Genomic DNA, 19,915 nt, shown 5'->3' with positions numbered 1-19,915 from the left:
TTGGAGATGTGATTCCCAGCTCAGGTAGACATACCTATGCTAGATCTGCTTGAACTAGCATGCTAAAAAATAGCCGTTGCAGCTGGGGTAGCATGGATGTTGGCTCAGACTAGCTGCCTGTGTACATGCCTGCCTGGACTCCTGGGCACATACTCCGGCTGCTAGCTGCTGCCACCTCCTGTGCTACCCAGGCTACACTGCAGGTACTGCTGGGAATCATACCTCCCCAGACCAAATGTAGAGTACCCTTGAGCGCAGAATTTAAACTTCCCTCCCATTTTATCACTGGGATTCAGAAAGTCATTGATGTATCCAGGGCCGGCTCTAGGCACCAGCAAAACAAGCTGGTGCTTGGGGCAGCACATTTTTAGGGGCGGCATGGCCAGCGCCAGAATGCCGCCCCTAAAAATGTGCCACGGCCGCCCTAGCTCACCTCCGCTGCTGCTGCCACGGCGCGCGAAACAGCTGATTTGCGCGCCGCTACTCGCCCTCCCTCCCAGGCTCTCAAACTTGGGAGGGGGGGAGCAGCGGCGCGCGAATCAGCTGTTTCGTGCGCTGCGGCGGCTCGGGGTCTCCCCCTCCCTCCCAGGCTCTCAAACCTGGGAGGGAGGGGGAGATCCCAAGCGGCCATTTCGCGCACCACTGCTCCCCCTCCCTCCCAGGCTTGGGCACCTGGGAGGGAAGGGGAGAAGCGGCACCCGCGCCGCGGCCACTCAGAGTCTCCCCCTCCCTCCCAGGCTCTCAAACCTGGGAGGGAGGGGGAGATCCCGAGCGGCCACGGCGCAGCGCCACTTCTCCCCCTCCCTCCCTCCCTCCTAGGCTTGAGAGCCTGGGGGGAGGAGGCAGGGCTGGGGATGGGGTAACTAAATAAGGGGGAGGGCGGCCAAAATTGTTTTTGCTTTGGGTGGCAAAAATCCTAGAGCCGGCCCTGGATGTATCAATCTAACATTTTAGCAAGGCTGCCTTTTACAAGTATCTAGTCTGAATTCTCTGAACAGTCAAACCACGATTTGTTATATTCAGAGCTGTTTCATGTGGTCCTCAACTCCCCACCCCACTTTAAATATACAGCAGAAAAATAGCTGTCTAAGAGCTGACAGCACAGGTTCAAGGAAAAGAAACAGCTGCACAAAAAAGCAAAGAAAATGGAAATAAAAAGGAGAAATTACACATAATTACAAATAGAACTTGAGGAACAAATACAGATACAACTGAAAAGTAGACATAAAAGGAACAGCTGCACAAAGAATAAAGTAAATAGAAAACTAGATTAAAATAAACATGGAATTTACTTGAAACTGCTAACAAAACCAAGAACAAGTAAAAATAAAGATGAAAACCAGGAAAAGATGTAAAATGTAGATGTCACCATATTTGAGACAAAATCATACTTCTCTTCAGCACTGCATGAGCCTATGGAAATCCTGAAAACATAACATCTACCCTTTCTTGCACACTGTGGAATTTGGATGTCTGATGCTCTGCTGAACAGGATTTCTAAAAACTTTTAGTCACTGAACTTTCTTAGCTGAATGGCGCATCATCTTCTATGAAAAACAGTGCACTCCATGCTCCTTGTCTCTCCTGGCTTTATTGTACTACCAAGAGGTGTTTAAACAGTTCCATTGTAAGCCACAGAGAATGTACTTTGTGAATCATGAAACTGATTGATATGTGCATGTATACTGCCTGCTATATAGCCCTTTATTTAAATTTTTATTGCGGTTTCCTCATATGAATAATTCTTTCATGTCACTGGTGGCTTGGAATGTTCAAATAATTCATACAAGTCCATCTTTCTGGTCCTTCTTTGATGAGATATGCTCAAATGGGTAAAGACGGCAAATCACAATGTGAAATCACAATGTAAAATTCTCCTGAATTTACTGTTCATTTTATCTTGCTAGAATCACAGAAATTAGAGCTCAGAAAGACCTTTTCAGACAACTAGCTCATTCCCCTGCCAGTGCAGAATTATTACCTACCATATATATTCTCCAGTGCTTTGTCCAGTCCAATTTTAAAATAACTCAGATGATGGGGCTTTCACCACCTCCCGTACAAGACTGTTTACATGTTGACTACACCTTTCTGGTAATAACATTTTCCAGATATGTAGCATAATTTTTCTGTTGCTTTATTTCACTCCATTACTCCTAAATATGCCATCTTGTATCATCATAAACAATTCCCCTCCCTTCTTGGTATTGACATCTTTCAAGTACTTGTAGATAATTATCAGACGCTCCCTTAGTTAATGTTTGCCCAGCCGGCACATATTTAGTTCTTAATCTCTTCCCATAAATCAAACCCTCCAGCCCCTTATGAGTTTTATTGCTGCTCTCTTTATTACCTCGTGCTCAAGATCGTTCGGTTATTGTGGTGCTTAGACCTGAGTATGGTTTCTAAATGAAATTGCATTAGTGCTTGTAGCAGGCTACACTTCTCTAGCGCCCCCTTGGGGAGAGGATGGGTTCTGTTCCTGTCTCGGAATCCAGGACACAGCCTTTCGGCTGTGCTGTTCAAGGTGTTGGCCCCGTTGTGGGGTGAAGTTAACCTATTCCAAACAAAAAAGTCAATATGCTTCTACAGTCCACAAAAAGCAGAGTCCTAGGCCTTTGGGAAGACAAAGACCAAAAAAAAAAAAAAAGGGAGAGAAAAGTACTGGCATGTCTCCTCTCGGACATGACTTGGGTGGCCAAGGCTCTCAAGTCATTTCCACAGTCAGTAATCCCTGCTTCCAAGAGCTAGGGGGCTCTGCGTTGCAGTCCTGCTCCTTTGCAGTGCGGCCCTGTGCTCAGCGGGGATCCTCCCTTTCAAAGACTTGCCCATCTTCAGGCTTGACAAGCCTCTAAGGGTGTGATGGGTTGAGGCTGATTGTAGCCAGAGGAGCTCTTTAATCCTTTCCTCACTGGAAATGATTATTTACCACTCTGCCAATATTTGTGTTAGCAGCAAATTTTCTCAGCAGTGATTTTATATTTACTTCCAGATCACTGGTGAATATATTCAATAACATCAGGCTTAGAACTGATCCCTGCAGAGCCACAATTTCCTATTCTACAAACTTTCTCCCTTCCATTTACAGCATCCAAAATGCTGCACCAATCTCATCATTTTTTTCTAGCCACTCCAAACATGTCTCCATTATCACCTCTTGTATCCCTGCACTGGCTTCCCCCACTTTCCTGCATTAAATTCAAGTTACCCTTCCCATTCAACAAATCCAACCCCACCCACATATACCATGTCTCCTGTTCCCTCCAATCTATCAAAGCCTCTCTTGTTAGCTCAGTTTGTCTCCTACTTCCAATACTGTGATGGTATTTACTTACACCTAGGCAAAACTAATCAACTAGATCTTAATTTATCTACACAGTGTTCCTTTAACATTCTAACAGCTCTGTTATCCCAGAGGGGCCTGATCCAAAGCCCACTGAAGGCAATGGCAAGTCTCAAACACTTAATGGGCTCTGCATCAGATCCTAGATACTTCTTTATTCATATTTATTTTAATAGATACTGAGACTGGATTTACCAGGAAGCAATAGCCAGAACTGCTATTCCCCCTCTGCCCCCACAAAGATTGGTTCCATATTTGATTTTTTTCAGTCCTCAGTACCTGGGATACACATCGTCTAGACCAGGGATTGGCAATCTTTGGCATGCGGCCCATCAGTGAAATCCGCTGGCAGGCTGGGTCGGTTTCTTTACCTGCAGCGTCTGCAGGTTCGGCCGATCATAGTTCCCACTGGCCGCGGTTTGCCCTTCCAGCCAATGGAGGCTGTGGGAAGTGGCGGCCAGCACATCCCTCAGCCTGCGCCGCTTCCCGCAGCCCCCATTGGCCAGGAATAGCAAACCGCAGCCAGTGGGAGCCGCGATCGGCTGAACCTGCAGATGCTGCAGGTAAACAAACCATCCTGGCCCGTCAGTGTATTTCCCTGACGGGCCGCATGCCAAAGGCTGCCGATCCCTGGTCTAGACCTACTGGCTTCTCCAAGCAACTTCTTTCTTTCTTAAATTAAAAGCTAAATGGACAAATCAAACATTACTTCTTAAGGCCAGACATTGCCATCCTTATTCACTCTGGGTAGTATCTTACTCTGTCAGCAAAGCAATTGAGTTCAAAGGGACTTATTATCTGAATAAGTTGATATTTAGTGTAAGGCTGGCAGAATCTGGTACTCATCATTTATACCTTTTTTCTAAATTACTTTTTATTACAAACTGATTTTATAATGTAAACACGTATCTCAGTAATGTTTAGATTCATCACTAATTTAACTGCTCTTTAATAGGCCCACTTTCTTAGTATTTCTTTCTCCCTAAATACACCTCTACCCCGATATAACACGGTTCTTGGGAGCCAGAAAATCTCACCGTGTTATAGGTGACACTGCATTACATCGGGGTAGGGAGAGGAACCGCTTTTACCGCTCCCCGCCCCAGCTTCTCCCCCGACCCAGGCTTGCCACGCCAATCAGCTGTTTGGCCTGGCAAGCCTGGAGGCGGGGGGGAGGAGTGGAGCGGCGGCAGCACGCTCAGGGGAGGAGGCGGAGATGAGCTGGAGTGGAGACCAGTTCCTCTGCGCCCCCCGCCATTACTTGCTGTGACCCTCGCCGGGGCCCCCTCCACTGCAGCTCACCTCCGCTCCACCTCCTCCCACGAACGCGCCGCTCAGCTCTGCTTCTCCTCCCTCCCAGGCTTGCTGCGCAAAACAGCTGATTGACACGGCAAGCCTGGGAGGAAGGGGGGAGAAGCGGAGCTGCGGCGCGCTCGTGGGAGGGGCGGAGCAGAGGTGAGCTGGGGCAGGGGGGGGACTGGGAGGGCCGCAGCAAGTAACGGGGGGGGGGAGGCTGGAGCGCAGAGGAACCACTTGCGGTAACACAAATTCGGATATAACGAGGTAAAGCAGCCCCGTCCCCCGGAGCGCTGCTTTACCGCGTTATATCCGAATTCGCGTTATATCGGACCACATTATATGGGGTTAGAGGTGTATATGTAAAATCCCTGATTATTTTCCATTAATCCCTTTGGCTACCATTAACTGATTCTACTTTTTTTGCTTCCTTTTTTTGTTCCCAGAAAACTGTTACTGATTTTGAATTTTATCGTTTGTCTCTAATAGAGGTTTTTTGGGGTTTTTTACTCTCAGAGTTGCTTGGATGCTTCTTTTTCCTAGTATGTATCTTTTCCAGGGGAATTAGTCTATTTCACCTTAATAATAGTATCTTTTAGAATACTCCAGTTCTCTCTCCCTTGCACTCCTGGATCTTAATCCTTCCCCGCAGTGCAGCATTCTCATATTTACTCAACTATTTGTTTTCCTACAATCTAATACCTATGTACTGCTGTGTTCCATGAATCCATTCCTAACAAAGCTAAATTCAAGCAGCTGATACTGGTACCAAGATGCGTTGTTGCTTTCATATTCTAAATCCATTTCTCCCTATTGGTAAGAAATAGATCCAACTGGCTTCTCCCCAGGTTAGAGTCTCTATTTTCTTGAATAAGTCTGCATAACTTAGAACAGTGGCTCTCACTCTTTCCAGACTATGGTACCCCTTTCAGGAGTCTGATTTGTCTTGCGTACCCCAAGTTTCACCTCACGTAAAAACTACTTGTTTACAAAATCAGACATAAAAATACAAAAGTGTCACAGCTCACTATTACTGAAAAACTGCTTATGTTCTCATTTTTATTATATAATTATCAAATAAATCAATTGGAATATAAATATTGCACTCAGATTTCAGTGCATAGTATATAAAGCAGTTTAAACAAGTCATTGTCTTCATGAAATTTTAGTTTGTCCTGACTTTGTTAGTGCTTTTTATGTAGCCTGTTGTAAAACTAGCCAACTATCTAGATGAGTTGATGTACCCCCTGGAAAACCTCTGCATATCCCCAGGGTACACATACCCCTGGTAGAGAACCACTGACTTAGAGCACTGCTGGATGAAAGCTAGTTTGCTATATTTGTTACCCAACAGATGTCTGCATAGTTAAACTCCCTTACAGTAATTTCCATTTTGAGATTACAAGAATTCTGTAAAACAGATTTTTCAGCCTTATGCTCTTTATTCATGAACATTTATTGTATCTTATTATATTTTCATGAATGAACTCAGAATTCTAATAACTGTGCAGATCATATGTAGCTAAAAGGGACTGATATATTTTCCTAATTTAATTTTTTGTCCAGCCTACTTCATTAAAATGTTGTTAGGGCTGTTTGTAATCCTAATGAAACTTTACAAATCTAGCAGGCTCTTGGGCAGTAGAACAATAAATGTATAGGATGTATTTTAATGTTATTGTTTTGGAGGAAAATAGGTTTTAATATTTATTTTTCTCTTTCTCTCTATTTGCCCATTTCTGAATCCATCCCCTGGCTTCAGTCTCAGGACATGGGGACACAGATCTAGTTTGCCAGGAATGGGGGCTGGCAGCTTGGAAGGTAATTTTTTTCTACTCTAGAAGAGGGATCCAGATTCTAGGTGTGTTGGGAGCACTTGGTGAAAGAAGGATGCTGGGATCTGTTGGTTGTAGCAACAGCCCCTTATTTGTACATGGGGAGGCAGAGAGGAGAAAGGCTGGAGAGAAGGGTCCTAATAGAGATTGGGCCAAGAGAGGAAATTGCTGAGAAGTAGAGAAATTGCTCGGTGGATCTAGACAAGGGAACCTGCTCAGCTTTCCTCCTCTCAGCAACTGTCCGGCCTCCCCTAGGGGAGCGGAGGAGAAAGCAGCAGACAGCAGATTCTCACCGACTATTGTCAATCACCTTTGGAGTTGTCAGCCCCAGTTCTGGGCCAACAAGATCAGCCTCTGACATCATGGAGCCGCAGTCAGAAAGAAAGGCCATTGAGAGGGAAATAGAAATAAAAAATATTTTAAAATAACACTTTCCCTGCACTAAGTTTAAAAAATAATCCCCAGACCCCAGTAACTATTGTTTTATTCCCCAGGAGTTTTGGGGTGTAAGAAGTTTCATTAGGAGATAAGATCACTCTTCACACATAGGGTTACTCAGTCAGAAATGTACCAGTTTCTGGAACATAAAGCTTATTTGCCATGAATACACAGAAAAAGACCCATTCCTCACCAATGATCACCCATATGTAATCATATGTAGCATAGGGAAATTCAACATTAGTAATAGTGGCCTCCAGTAAACATTGCAAAACTTCTCAGACAGGAAAAAGCTTAAAACTGATGGTGCTGTACTACAGTGACACCACTAAGCAGCCCCTCAGCTTCTTAGTCTTCCACCAGCCTAAAAGTTAATATAGCAAATCACTCTAGAGGTAGTTTCTTCTTGAAATCTAAGGGTTTGTGACCCACATAGAAAGACTCAAACCTATAATAAAACAAAGAAACAAAAATAAATGAAAATTTAGCTTGGCTGTCAGGATCCCCAACTGACTTCACCCAGAGCAGTTAGTGAAGAAGTGTTGTCTCTCTCACTAGTGTTTCTGAAATGTGAGACACTTCATTTGTTTCTGCATCAATAAAACTATCTTTATTACTAGTATTAAAATCACAACACTTAATACTTAACAGTTACCATACTATTACTGTAATATAACAGCAACTTTAATTAATGGATGTGGTGAAATAATCCTGGAGATAGTTATAGACTAACATTATTATTATAAGATGACAATTTCCTAGTTCTGGTGGTATTTTTCCTGCCCGAAACACTACGGCAGGGATCGGCAACCTTTGGCACGTGGCCCGTCAGGGAAATCCGCTGGCAGGCTGGGACAGTTTGCGGGAAGCGGCGGCCAGCACATCCCACGGCCCGCACCACTTCCCGCAGTTGCCATTGGCCTGGAATGGTGAACCATGGCCAGTGGGAGCTGCGATCGGCCGAACCTGCAGACACGGCAGGTAAACAAACTGTCCCGGCCCACCAGCGGATTTCCCTTATGGGCTGTGTGCCAAAGGTTGCCAATCCCTGCACTATGCGCTGAGTATCATTTTCCCCTTATTTTCTATGGCATGTTTCTCTTTTATTTTCACTTTGCTTCTTTCTGCATTTTTTTTACAATGTAAAGCAATGAACAATAGTTTTATGACATGAGGAATGCAGTTTTACATTATAGTTCCTTATTATTTTTCATATTTAATTGTAATTGTTGGTGCTTTTTGCCTTCATAAAAAGTATGGATTTTACATGTTCCAAGCACTTCCATATTCTGCTCTCACTGAAATCAAATTTCACTGACTCCAACTAGAGCAGGCTCAGGCTCTAGATAACCAGTATTTAAATAGCTCCAATGCAGTGGACCCAACTCCACTTCCATTAAAATCAAAGCCATTGGCTTTAACAGGAGTTGGAATAGACCTGGGGTTCTCAAACTGTGGTTCGGGAGCCCAAAGTGGGTGGGACCCCATTTTAATGGGGTTGCAAGGTTGTTGTTCGCCCTGGGCCCCAGCAAGTCTGAAGTCCAATACCAAGCCCCACCATCCAGAGCTGAAGCCCAAGCCCCACTGCCCAGGGCTAAGGCTACATGCCTCCCGCCCAGGGCAGAAGCCCTTGAGCTTCAGCTTCTTCCCCTCTCTCCTCGATGGGCTCGGTCTTTGGTCCCCCCCTCTCCCCAGGGTTGTGTAGTAATTTTTGTTGTCAGAAGGGGGTCATGGTGCAATGAAGTTTGGGAACTGCTGGACTAGACCCTATGTCTTTGTATCATCTGACCCCATCAATATGATTGAGCATCATACTTATTGCCTAGGAGAGACAGAGACTTGGATAAAAGCTAGCTGCTGAGACTCAATTTCACAGAACACTTATGTGATGGTTATAGGTTGAGGAAAGCAATTGTAAAAATAGCAATGATTGTACAAGCTCCCCTGATAGAAGAGCTTTGCTAGCCATTTGTTTGTAGGGCCTATTCTACACTAGAAAAGGTTTGCCCTTCTAGTGCAGATGCAGCTTATACAAGTTTAAGTGTGTTTTTGCCAGTATAGCTTATACCAGTTCCTCAAATGAAATAAGCTATATCAGCAAAACATTTTTTTCCAGTACAACTGTTTCTACACTAGGGCATTTACCAGTATAGAAATGTCATAAAAACCTCAACCCCTAACCAATATTGTAATGGCAACGGTTTCTAGTGTAGACTTGGCCTAAGGTTTACAATTTGGTGGCCTTATTGGATTCACTGCTGTGTCATAAGAACATAAGAGCTGCCATACTGGGTCAGACCATGGTCAATCTTGTCCGTCTCGCACAGTTGCCCATACCAGAGCTTCAGGGGGAATGTACAGAACAGGGCAATTATGGAATGATCCATCCCTGTCTTCCACTCCCAACTTCTGGTAGTCAGAGGTGTAGGGTCACCCTGAGTGTGGGGTAGTGTCCTTGACCATCTTGACTAATAGCCATTTATGGAACTCTCATCTAGTTCTTTTTTTGAACACAGTTATACTTTTGGCCATCGCAACTTTCCCTGTCAATGCGTTACACAGATTAGTTGTGTACTGTGTGAAAAAGCACTTCCTCTTGTTTGTATTAAACCTGCTGCCTATTAATTTCATTTGGTTTGTATTGTATTAAATTTCCTGGGTTTTGTATTGTATGAAAGGGTAAATGTCCAACATTAGGGCATTGAACCATTTTAAATTATACAAGTATAGTTAAAATGGCACACTCTTTCTGTGTAGGCAAAGCCTATGTGCTCCAGCCCAGGACACTGGTCTCTAGAATTTCTCAATTATACCAGAAAGTAGTGAGATGTAACTTCAATGTACTTTCCAGTGTACAAGACTCTGATTTTATTTACAATCTTCTGGGTTACTAATTCAGTACATCAATTATTTCATTGATTGTGAACTGGAACAATGTTCATTCAGTAAACCAAATGAATCTGTAGTGGAGATAGTTTCAGTAAAATTATATCTGGCGTAATATCTAAACCCTGGACAGCATATACATTTGATGAAAAGCAGAATGAAGTACCTTCTCCTAACCGATATGCTGGCTGGTCAGAAACTTGGCAGAGGCAATACTTACTCTACAAGTATGAAAAGATTGAGGCGAGTAAGAGAGGACATTTAAGAGATAACGAAGAAAGTTATATGTTCAAAAAGGATAAATCTGTACTTGGGTACAATGCACACACACCCAAAAAGGACTGAAAAACATGTCACATTAACTAGACAAGGAAAATTTACAATCTCACATTGAGGTAACCAAGTGGTCAACCCAAGTGTTGTCTTAGATTCAGGGTCCCAGCAATGGACAAGTGGAAGCAAGCTGTATTTTGATGTCCTTTCATTACTAACACGGAAAAGTTGATATATAGCCCTCTAGCACTTAATGTTCTTGGAAGGAGTGACAATCGGTTTATCCTCACAGCAAACATTAAAAAGCTATGCTTAAGATATCAGCTAGAGGAGAATGAAATTCCAAATTAGTGAAAATTGCTAACCTCCTCAACATACTGCCTGTAAAATAACTAAAGACAACATGCAAGTGATAACATTTTACATGGGGACAGTGCCTTTTATTCCAACAGATCTAAAACCATTTTACAAACAGGAATTGCTTCACCCACTTCTGAATGCACCTTCCTCTAAAGCCATTGGTTTAACAGTGTATACTAACAATACACAACAGTTTAAGATAGGAAGCAAAGTCTGGGTTAAATTTATCTCTTTTCTAATTCAATAGCATTAGAGAAGAGATTAATTTGGACAGCTGTATCAAACTGAAATTGCAGTGGGACTTTGGGTAGACAGGAGGTAATTATCCAGATTGAAATCTGACCAGTACGTAAGGATAAACACATTCCTACTTTTGTGAGAAGTGCTATGTGATCTTTACTGACATCTACTAGTAAGGCTGGAACTCCTTTTTACATCAGCTGTGAAAAAAAGAATAGCGATGGGCTCAGATGGAAGAATGCCACTTACTGAGCTACTGACGCCACTTTGTGTAGCATGTTGCGTTTCCCATGAAGGCTTCCCAAAGGTACTGCCCAGCCCAACTCTGCTTAGCTTCTATTCTATTCTTTATAGGTTCTTCTAGCTTGTGAGTTCTGACAAGGTCACAGACAGAGGTGACATTTCATAACTGCAGGGTGCAGATAATTATTTTCACAATTAGCCTTTCCAGGTTTAAATGTAAAATCATTAAAATCAAAGTTAACAAATAAAGAACATATCAGATATTAAACTGATAAGAACAGACACTACACTTTCATCTTAGCTCTTTGCTATACTATAAACACATCTAGCCTGCTGCATAGACCTTTACTGATTACTCAAATTCTCACTTTCACTGTAGAGGAGGAGGGAAAGGGCCTAATAAAATTAACTATATGGTTTTCAGAGTCCACAAATGTGAAAAAATGTCAAAATGTTATAAGAAAATTGGAAAATGAGATTTAAGCAACCAGAGAATCTGCAAAGCTATCATATTTTGTTCATGCCTTAATACCAGCTTAACTATAGCCTGGTAATCGTTGGCGTATGTAGCAAAATTCTCATTGTCACTGTGACATCTGCTATCAACAAGCAGAAATTATATGCTCCGGAATTCTCTGCTGGTAAGTTTAGTCTATAGATCTTCAGATCTGCTTGAGTTTTGGTACTGCTGAACCAGGAGAAATGGGTTTTTCCTGTTTCATGTGGATAGCCAGCAGTGTTACTGAGATCTATCACATACATTGCACAGACAGCAAAGCCAGGTTTCTGAACGACGCATTTTAAGAGCATAATCTTTCATGCTGCTTAGTCACCAAGCTGCCTACTGTTTCCTGCCCCCATCATAAATAATCAACCAGCCTATGACCAGTTTTGATGACATGCAATCCACTCCAGTGGCACAGCTTTAAGGAGGTATCAAACACAGTTGCACAGACAATATTGATTTTCACCTTCCAGCTTATTGATTAATATGGAAACCTACTGCAGATTGCTCATTGCATTTAAATATTTGCCGCCATGTAGAAAATGTTTAGATGCCTCATGGCATTTGTTCTCAACAAGGCTCAATACCACAAATAAAAATGGGATTTAAAAAAAAGCTGTTTCCTCCCCCCAGATACAGGCTGGAATACTTACACTGTAACCTCAGTCAGCCACTCTGTATTCTCAAGGGGCAGCACAGATCAAGACTGTCACAAATCAATACAACTGATATGATTTATTTATTTTCTATTTTGGCATTCCTACTTCAAAGAAAGTGAAGAGCAATTTCTGTGTGTTTGTTTGGCTGGGCTAACTATGTTATTGGGAAGACACCGAACTGATCAATAGCAAAGGTGCAGTGTTGTAAAATCCTGTGGCTGGTCTTCCCAAAACTCTTTTAAGACTTCTGTATTCTGTTCTTTTAAAGGATTGGGAGATTGGAACTATAAGGATGTGGCCAGCCTAAGGAAGATCAAGAAATGTAAAAAGTTAATGCTCAGCTACATCATAGAAATTCACTTCTTGATATCTCATAGTCATAATAAATAATAGCTACAACACATAGATAGAGCTGCCTGGAAAGCGGAAATCCTTTCCCATGAAAAATGACACATTTTTGGGTGTACTGGTGAGGCTAGTGGCAGGATAGTGGAGAGCCAGTGTGCTCAACTTCCTACAGTCTGCTGGCAGGCAGAAAGTGAAATTTGACAAGAGACTTCCAGATGGGCAGTCAGGTAATTGTTATTTTGATTTTCTTGATGGAAAATCAATTTTGGTCCCAAAACTGAAAATTTTCCCATGGAAAAGGACCCTTTCTGTCAGAAAAAATCATTCAGATGGAAAATTCACAGCTAGCTCTACTTATATAGCAACTTCCATCCGAGAATCCCCCCTATAAAATTGGTGAATATTATTAACCCCATTTTAGAGGCAGAGAAACAGAGGGCATAGAGAATCCATTAGGTCATTTATTCTGACCTCTTCAGGCCATTCATTTTTACGCAGTTATGCCTGTACTGAGCCTCATAATTGTGTTTAACTAAAGCATATTTTCTCCAAAAGCAACTTCTAATCTTGATCTGAAGATATCAACAGATGGGGAATCTACCACTTTCCTGGGTAGTTTGTTCCAGTGGCTAGTCATCTTCTGTTAAAAATGTGTGTCTTGTTTCTAACTTGAATTTGTTTAGTTTCAGCTTCCAGTCATTGGCTCTTTTTATGCCTTTCTGTTGGTAGCATCAAGAGCCCTTAGGTACATGGTATTTTCTCCCCATGAAGGTACTTAAACACTGTAATCAAGTCTCCTCTCAAACTTCTTTTGATAAACTGAAGAGACTGAGCTCTTTAAGTCAATTACTGTAAAGTATTTTCTCCAATACTTGAATAGTTTTTGTGGCTCTTTTCTGCACCGTCTCTAGTTCCCCAACATCCTTTTAAAAATGTGGGCACAGCATTCCGGTATCAGTCTCACCAATGCCATTCTCAGAGGTGAAATCTCCCTATTCTTACTTACTACTCCCCCGCTCTATATATCCAAAGATCTCATTAGTCCCTTTTTGCCACAGCATCGCACAGGGAACTCATGTTCAGTTGCTTGTTCAATATGACCCCTAAATCCTCTTCAGAGGCACTGCTTTCCAGGACACAATGCCCCATTCTGTGGGTATGGCCTGCATTCCTTGTTCCTAGATTGCATCTCGCTGTATTAAAACACATGTTGTTTGAATGGGTCCAGCTTACGAAATGATCCAGATCACTCAGTATGAATGCCCTGTTGTCATTATTTACCACTCCATCAGTATTTGCGTTATTAGCAAATTTTCCCAGCAGTGATTTTATATTTACTTCCAGATCACTGGTGAAAATATTGAACAGCATGTGGCTTAGTACTGACCCCTGAGGACCACCACTAGTGATGTGGTCATTGGAGACTTATTAGAGTTTGGCACCTACACTCTCTGAAGATTTTATCTGCACTGAGAATGCTCCAACCTAGGGCTGCAGATGCTGAACAGAACTTTCCTTGTAATTGATCCTCCCAGTTGCCAGAGGCAGCTGTGAAGATGGGCACTAGAATAGAGAGAAGGGAGATTATCTCTTCTGTGCTCACTCAGGCAGCATGAAAGAGGACGAAGCAGCCTCTCTAGAATGCAGAAGGTTGAGAAGCAGGGGGATGGGGAAGGGACAGGCTAATTTTAAACTCCCTTAAAAATGCTACTAAAAATTGTTTCCATAAAATATATGGCATATATATATATATAATGCAGGAGTCTGTGGGATAAAGGCATGGTATTGGCATGAGGTTAGTATAACCTTCATAAAACTTATTTGTCTCTTCACCACTCAGGAATAATGCAGTCATTATCCAAACTCAAGTCAATAAAACCTTTATGCCATACATCACTTTGTCTGCATACAGCCACATGTATATATGTATGTGAATCTATCACGTGCATGCTCCTGTGCACTGATTTATAAGTGTTCTGTAAGTATACATTTTTATAGCAAAATAAGCCATGGCATCATGTTGAAAATCTTCCAAACAGAACATGCCATCTCTCAAGAATTTCTATAATTTCTATCCAACCTTGGCCCATACAATACAAACATATTCTAGGAACAGGCTATAAAACACCTACAATTAATGATAGGTGATCTCAAGTTTAATTTTCATTGCCTTAATTCTTTAGAATTCCATGCAAGTTTTCAGCCAATTACAAAAACCATATGCACAGTATCAAAAAGAGCAAGAAAATGAGCCACTCCACATTTACTGCCTGTTCCTTCAAGGCCTTGCATAACTTTGTCCCTTGCAATTTCTCCACCTATCTTCTCATCATGTTTCTCTCTCTACTGTGCCAACACCAACCCTGATGCCAGGTTGTCTGTGATTACTAACCTTTATGTGCATCAGTTCAGCCCAACTTCTCCGTTTACCAATATAAAAATGTTGCTGAAATTCTGCTCTGGCTAATGAGGATAAATCTGGAGTAATGTAACTGTCTTCAATGTAATTATTCCAAATTTATACCGATGTAAGCAAGAATAGAATTTGGAGGCATTAACACACTATATAAGATCAAAAGTTTGACTGATTTGTATGGGAACAGTGTTTTTTTACAGGATCAACAACTTTAATTTTCAGCTTTATAGCTGTATTTTTGGCACAGTAAAAACATAATCAACCTTCTCTTCTTATGGATTTTTCATGCTAGATAGTAGCAACCAATCTATATTGCTATGGAGAAACATATGATATGACAGCTGTCAGGGTTCAGGTAAACTACACCTGTATTCCTCCTCTGTGGTAATCCCCTTTAAATGCCTCTCAGTTGGAGTGAATGGCTCAGGAGGAGAAAATTATCACCATATTTATATAACGCAAATTTCAGGTTCTAGGAATACAACATATAAATACAAATATATCAACTCTAGCGGCTTGTTTGTATCTATGTATCTTAGCTCAAACAACACCAACGATATCAATAATTTGCCAGGTAATCTGAATATGATCCAATGTCCATTGAAGTCAATAGGGGTCTTTCCAGAGACTTCAATAGGCTTTGGATAGGTCCTTAATCACTAATATGTCCCAATAAATTTAGCCATTTAAAGAAAGAAAATGTTGACAACAGAATAGATTTTATATGGCTGAGCTATTTAAATTTGTTATAATCTGATGGAGGAACACATGTAATATTTTATCAACAAAACCAAATTTTCATTGTAAGTAGCTGCTATTTTTGAGCCTCACAAAAAAGAACAGATTTTGTTCTTTTTTGGCTGGATGTGCAAGAGAAAAACCAACAACTATTATTCCCAGAGCTGTCCTGATATCAGTGGACAATGCTGGTACAGAAATAAGCATGTTGTGGCATGACAGAAGCAGGTGGTAATTAAATTGATATGTTTGTTCCTATTAAACAAAATCAGCCAGGTCACTTTCAGCTCAATTCTAAACACAGAGGAGAAAAATCAATGTTTGTCAAATGGAACAGGACAAAATCCATTGAGGGAAATTAATTTTCATGTTTCCCAAAGAGTACTATAGACAATGGGGAGACAGAAAGGCATTAAATACTGTTCTAAAAATTGACTCAGCACTGGCCATTTACCTAAGCCATTATGTGCACTTGCCTTTTATTTTTCCAAGCTCAAGGCTCTCATATTGATGTGCTACTTCTGGATCTCATTCACTAGAACGGGTGTAGGCAACCTATGGCACGCATGCCAAAGGCAGCACGTGAGCTGATTTTCAGTGGCACTCACACTGCCTGGGTCCTGGCCACCGGTCCGGGGGGCTCTGCATTTTAATTTAATTTTAAAGGCAGCTTCTTAAACATTTTAAAAACCTTATTTACTTTACATACAAACAATAGGTTAGTTATATATTACAGACTTATAGAAAGAGACCTTCTAAAAACGTTAAAATGTATGACTGGCACACAAAACCTTAAATCAGAGTGAATAAATGAAGACTTGGCACACCACTTATGAAAGGTTGCTGACCCTGGCACTAGAAGTGGGAAGCTCTTTCACAGACAGTTAGGACTGCTGATATTAAACTCAATAAAGTTGTCAATAAGTTTCAGTTAAGATCTGGACAAAGCTTTAGACACATTTCATCGGCTCATAACTTTCTGTAGTGCTGTGGGAAATGATAAAAATTAATAAAATAAACTATGATACTAGTTTGCTTATTTAGTGTCTTCCAATCAAGGGACTCAAATGGCTTTTGAATATTTATGAATTCAGACTCCCAACACCCCTGGGAAACAGGTAAGTACTATTGTTTTCATTTTCCTTTGAGCAAACCGAGGCAGAGAAAGGTTACGTTGCAGTATTCAGTACTTTCCAAAGGTCTATGGCAGAGGTGGAAATAGAACCTATATCTCTGGTTCCAGTCATGTACTTAACAATAAGATTGGAACTAGGCAAGGACTGGAAACATTTATTCCTGATCACAGTCACTAATTTCAACTCACATTTGTTTTTTTCCTTTTCTCCAAACATTTATGTGGCCAATGTTTACTTACACAAATGTCATTGGAAGAGCTTTTTACTCATGGACAAATAAGGATATTGGTACCAGGAGGGCTTGCCCAGCCACATCATATGCACACACAATTACATGACAGGAATATGACAAGAGAAAAGAATAAATATTAGAGTCTATCAGATATGTGTAAATAGCCAATAAACCCAGTAAATATATTTCTCTTTCCCTTAGTCAGGAAGGAACCTAATTGTTTTTAAAGCTAGGTTCCTAGGACAGGACAGGAAAGGTTATTAAGTACCTTTACATTTCCTAGGTTTGCGAATGTCTTGCTATCCCCTCTCCCTAAAGCTATTTCCACCATCTCCCTGAAAGAATGGGTGCCCCAAATGATTTATCCAGGCACTGCTTTTATTGGTGAAGGCTAGACCATCTAATCAGAGAACAGAAACCATACCATGCGAATCAAGCAGCCAGTCGCAAACACTACATGCCAAATTCAGAATAACAAATACTGAAGGAGTACTTGCTATGAAACGTTAATAATGGTTTATGTTTAAAAACAACATGTGGAACTAACAAGGCATGGGCTTATCAGCACCCTCAACACTCTGCTTGTATGTTGTATCCCTTTTCCGCTCCCTTCACAGGGCTTACGCCTTTTTATATTTTAAAATATTCAGGGTATGGACTGTGTCTTCCTCTGTGTTTGGAAGGTGCCTAGAAAGCTTTGGATACTACCACAGTTTAAATAATAAAAAGAGATATCTAATAATCAGACTAGAGATATCAATTTATCGGCCTCCTGTATGCTTCTCAGTGAACCCTTGCATGAAAACTGATTACCTTTAAAATGAAAAAAAAATAATCTAGTTGAAAAATAAATGATATTTTGTCCTTTTTATTTGTCAAGCAGGAAGAGATAAGGATAAATGTGGATCAATTGCTTACTGCACAAAGAGCACATGAAACTAGACACAATTCTGGGAGCATTCGAGCTCCACAAATATTTTTTGCATGTTTGAAATTTGGGCTGATAAAATGACAGACAGAATGCAATAGGAGTGTCATGATTTCCTCTGGGTGATTAGGAGAAGCTCCCCACAGTATAGGAAAACAGCCCCACTCTTTTACCTCTAGAGTACACGCCAACGGTGCAAATTCATCTTGAAAGCAGAGGACGCTCACGAGAAGATTCATTTGTTCAAGCCTTTTTATATTCCTTTAGAAACAAATGTTATTTTCCCTATTCCGAAAATGTACATGACATTATTTAGCCAGGGTATTCCAGAGTGTCTCTCCCTTGTGTAGTGTTTCTTCTTCTTTGAAGGAATCTGCCCTCTGAGAGAAATACTAGTGTAACACAATTATTTATTTAGCCACCTCTAGGACATCCTATTTGATTGGCAGATTGTACAGAATAAGAGAAGGATCACAGTATATACTAGGCCAAGCACTTTAACCAGCAGCTTGTAGAGTGTGACACACACACACTGGTCCATTTCACAAAAGACTTTAAAAAGTTTTGATTTTATTCCAATTTGGTCAGCTCTAACTAGTTTCCTGCTGCTGGATACGATACATATGAAGCTTAGCTTAGATTTTCCTGTTTTTAACAGTCACTGAGCTCTTTTAAAGAGGATACAAAGCTGCAGTGTTTTCTCTCTTCAGCACATAGACAATTTAAAAGTTCCCCATGTATCACTGGAAGGGTTACAGTATATTATATTCCAGTAGGAAATTACTGTCAATTTCACTTGTGTCACATTTCTCCCTGTGATGGGTGTCCACCCCACACAAGCCCTGAGTTGGTTAATGAAGGCCAGAAGAGGCCAATTAACTTTATATGCTGCCCCTGGAGGGAAGCCAGGGATTAATAAAAACTACAGATGAATCCCAGCTGGGGGAGGAGCTGGGCTAGGAGGATAAAACCAAGAAGTGAGGCCAAGGGGCAAGGCAGTCCCTAGGGGGGTGCAGGGTCCAGGCCACCCCTTTCTGCCCCTCAGGCCCGGGCTCTGCCCCCACTCCACCCCTTCCCTTAAGCCCCTGCCCAGCCTCTTCCTGCCCCTGCTACACCCCCTCCCTGCCACCATTCTACTCCGTCTCCCAAGCCCCCGCCCTGCCTCTCTCTGGCTTCCACCCCTCCCCCGAGTGATGCCAGGTGCCAGCGGAGAGGAGCAGGACAGACTGGGGCTGGGTTGCTCTTTGCTGCTGGTGCCAGGCCCCCCGCTAACCCCTCAGGCCCCCTTGGACCTTTCGTCCTGAAGTGTGGGGTCCCCCAAAGTGCAGGGCCCAGGGCGGTTGCCCTGGTCTGTCCTATGGATGGGATGGCTCTACCAAGAGGGGCAAGGCAGGCTAGGCTAAGGGCTGGAAGAAGGCTGGCTCCTGTTGAGCTATACTTTTGGAGGGAGCTGGAGAATATAATGGAGGAGATAGCAGAGGAGAAGACTGGTTACAAGTTAGGAAAAAGAAAAGAGTGGACATGCCAGAACTAGAAGAAAAATCACTAGTCAAGGATGTAACAATAAGGGATATAAACCCTCTGAAAGTGACAGAGTGAATGATAAAAAAGTGCTCGAGACATAGAAAAAACTAGAAAGCTACAAGGAGGAAATTAATCAAATGTAAAAGCAAAGAACAGTTGGGGAAACTATTAAAGATCAAATTATTAAGAAAGCTGCCAACTGCCTTAGTATCTGACAGAGACAAGAGAAGTTGCAAATGGGGTGATGATCAAAATGACTGAAGATGAAGTAAAGTAAGGCATAAAGGATGATAAGGTATTATGTGCTAAGCAGCAAATTACCAAGAGAGGAATGGCGGGTTTGGGGGGGGGGGGGAGGGAGGGAATTGTGATCAACAGCTGTGGTAATTGCATGTAAAGGAGAAACATCTCCAGATAGAGTAACAATAGGATACCAGATGTTTTTGGACAAAACCATATATCCAACCTCCAGTCAGGTGCTGCAGATGCCAAAGGTTTAAGCATGTGGCAAATAT

The 19,915-nt window shown here is 41.8% G+C and overlaps 1 protein-coding gene and 1 pseudogene across 1 annotated transcript in view; both read right to left on the bottom strand.

Moving 5' to 3' along the window:
- Nucleotides 1–19,915, bottom strand: part of GPC6 (glypican 6) — a 1,112,204-nt gene that overhangs the window by 97,594 nt on the left and 994,695 nt on the right. The window lies entirely within an intron of this gene.
- LOC128830707 (U2 spliceosomal RNA) lies at nucleotides 11,151–11,206 on the bottom strand (annotated as a pseudogene).

Source organism: Malaclemys terrapin, chromosome 1, assembly GCF_027887155.1.
Source record: "Malaclemys terrapin pileata isolate rMalTer1 chromosome 1, rMalTer1.hap1, whole genome shotgun sequence".
Lineage (NCBI taxonomy): Eukaryota > Metazoa > Chordata > Testudines > Emydidae > Malaclemys > Malaclemys terrapin.
The sequence above is the reverse complement of the archived record's forward strand: the minus strand, read 5'-3'. Positions and strand labels throughout refer to the sequence as shown.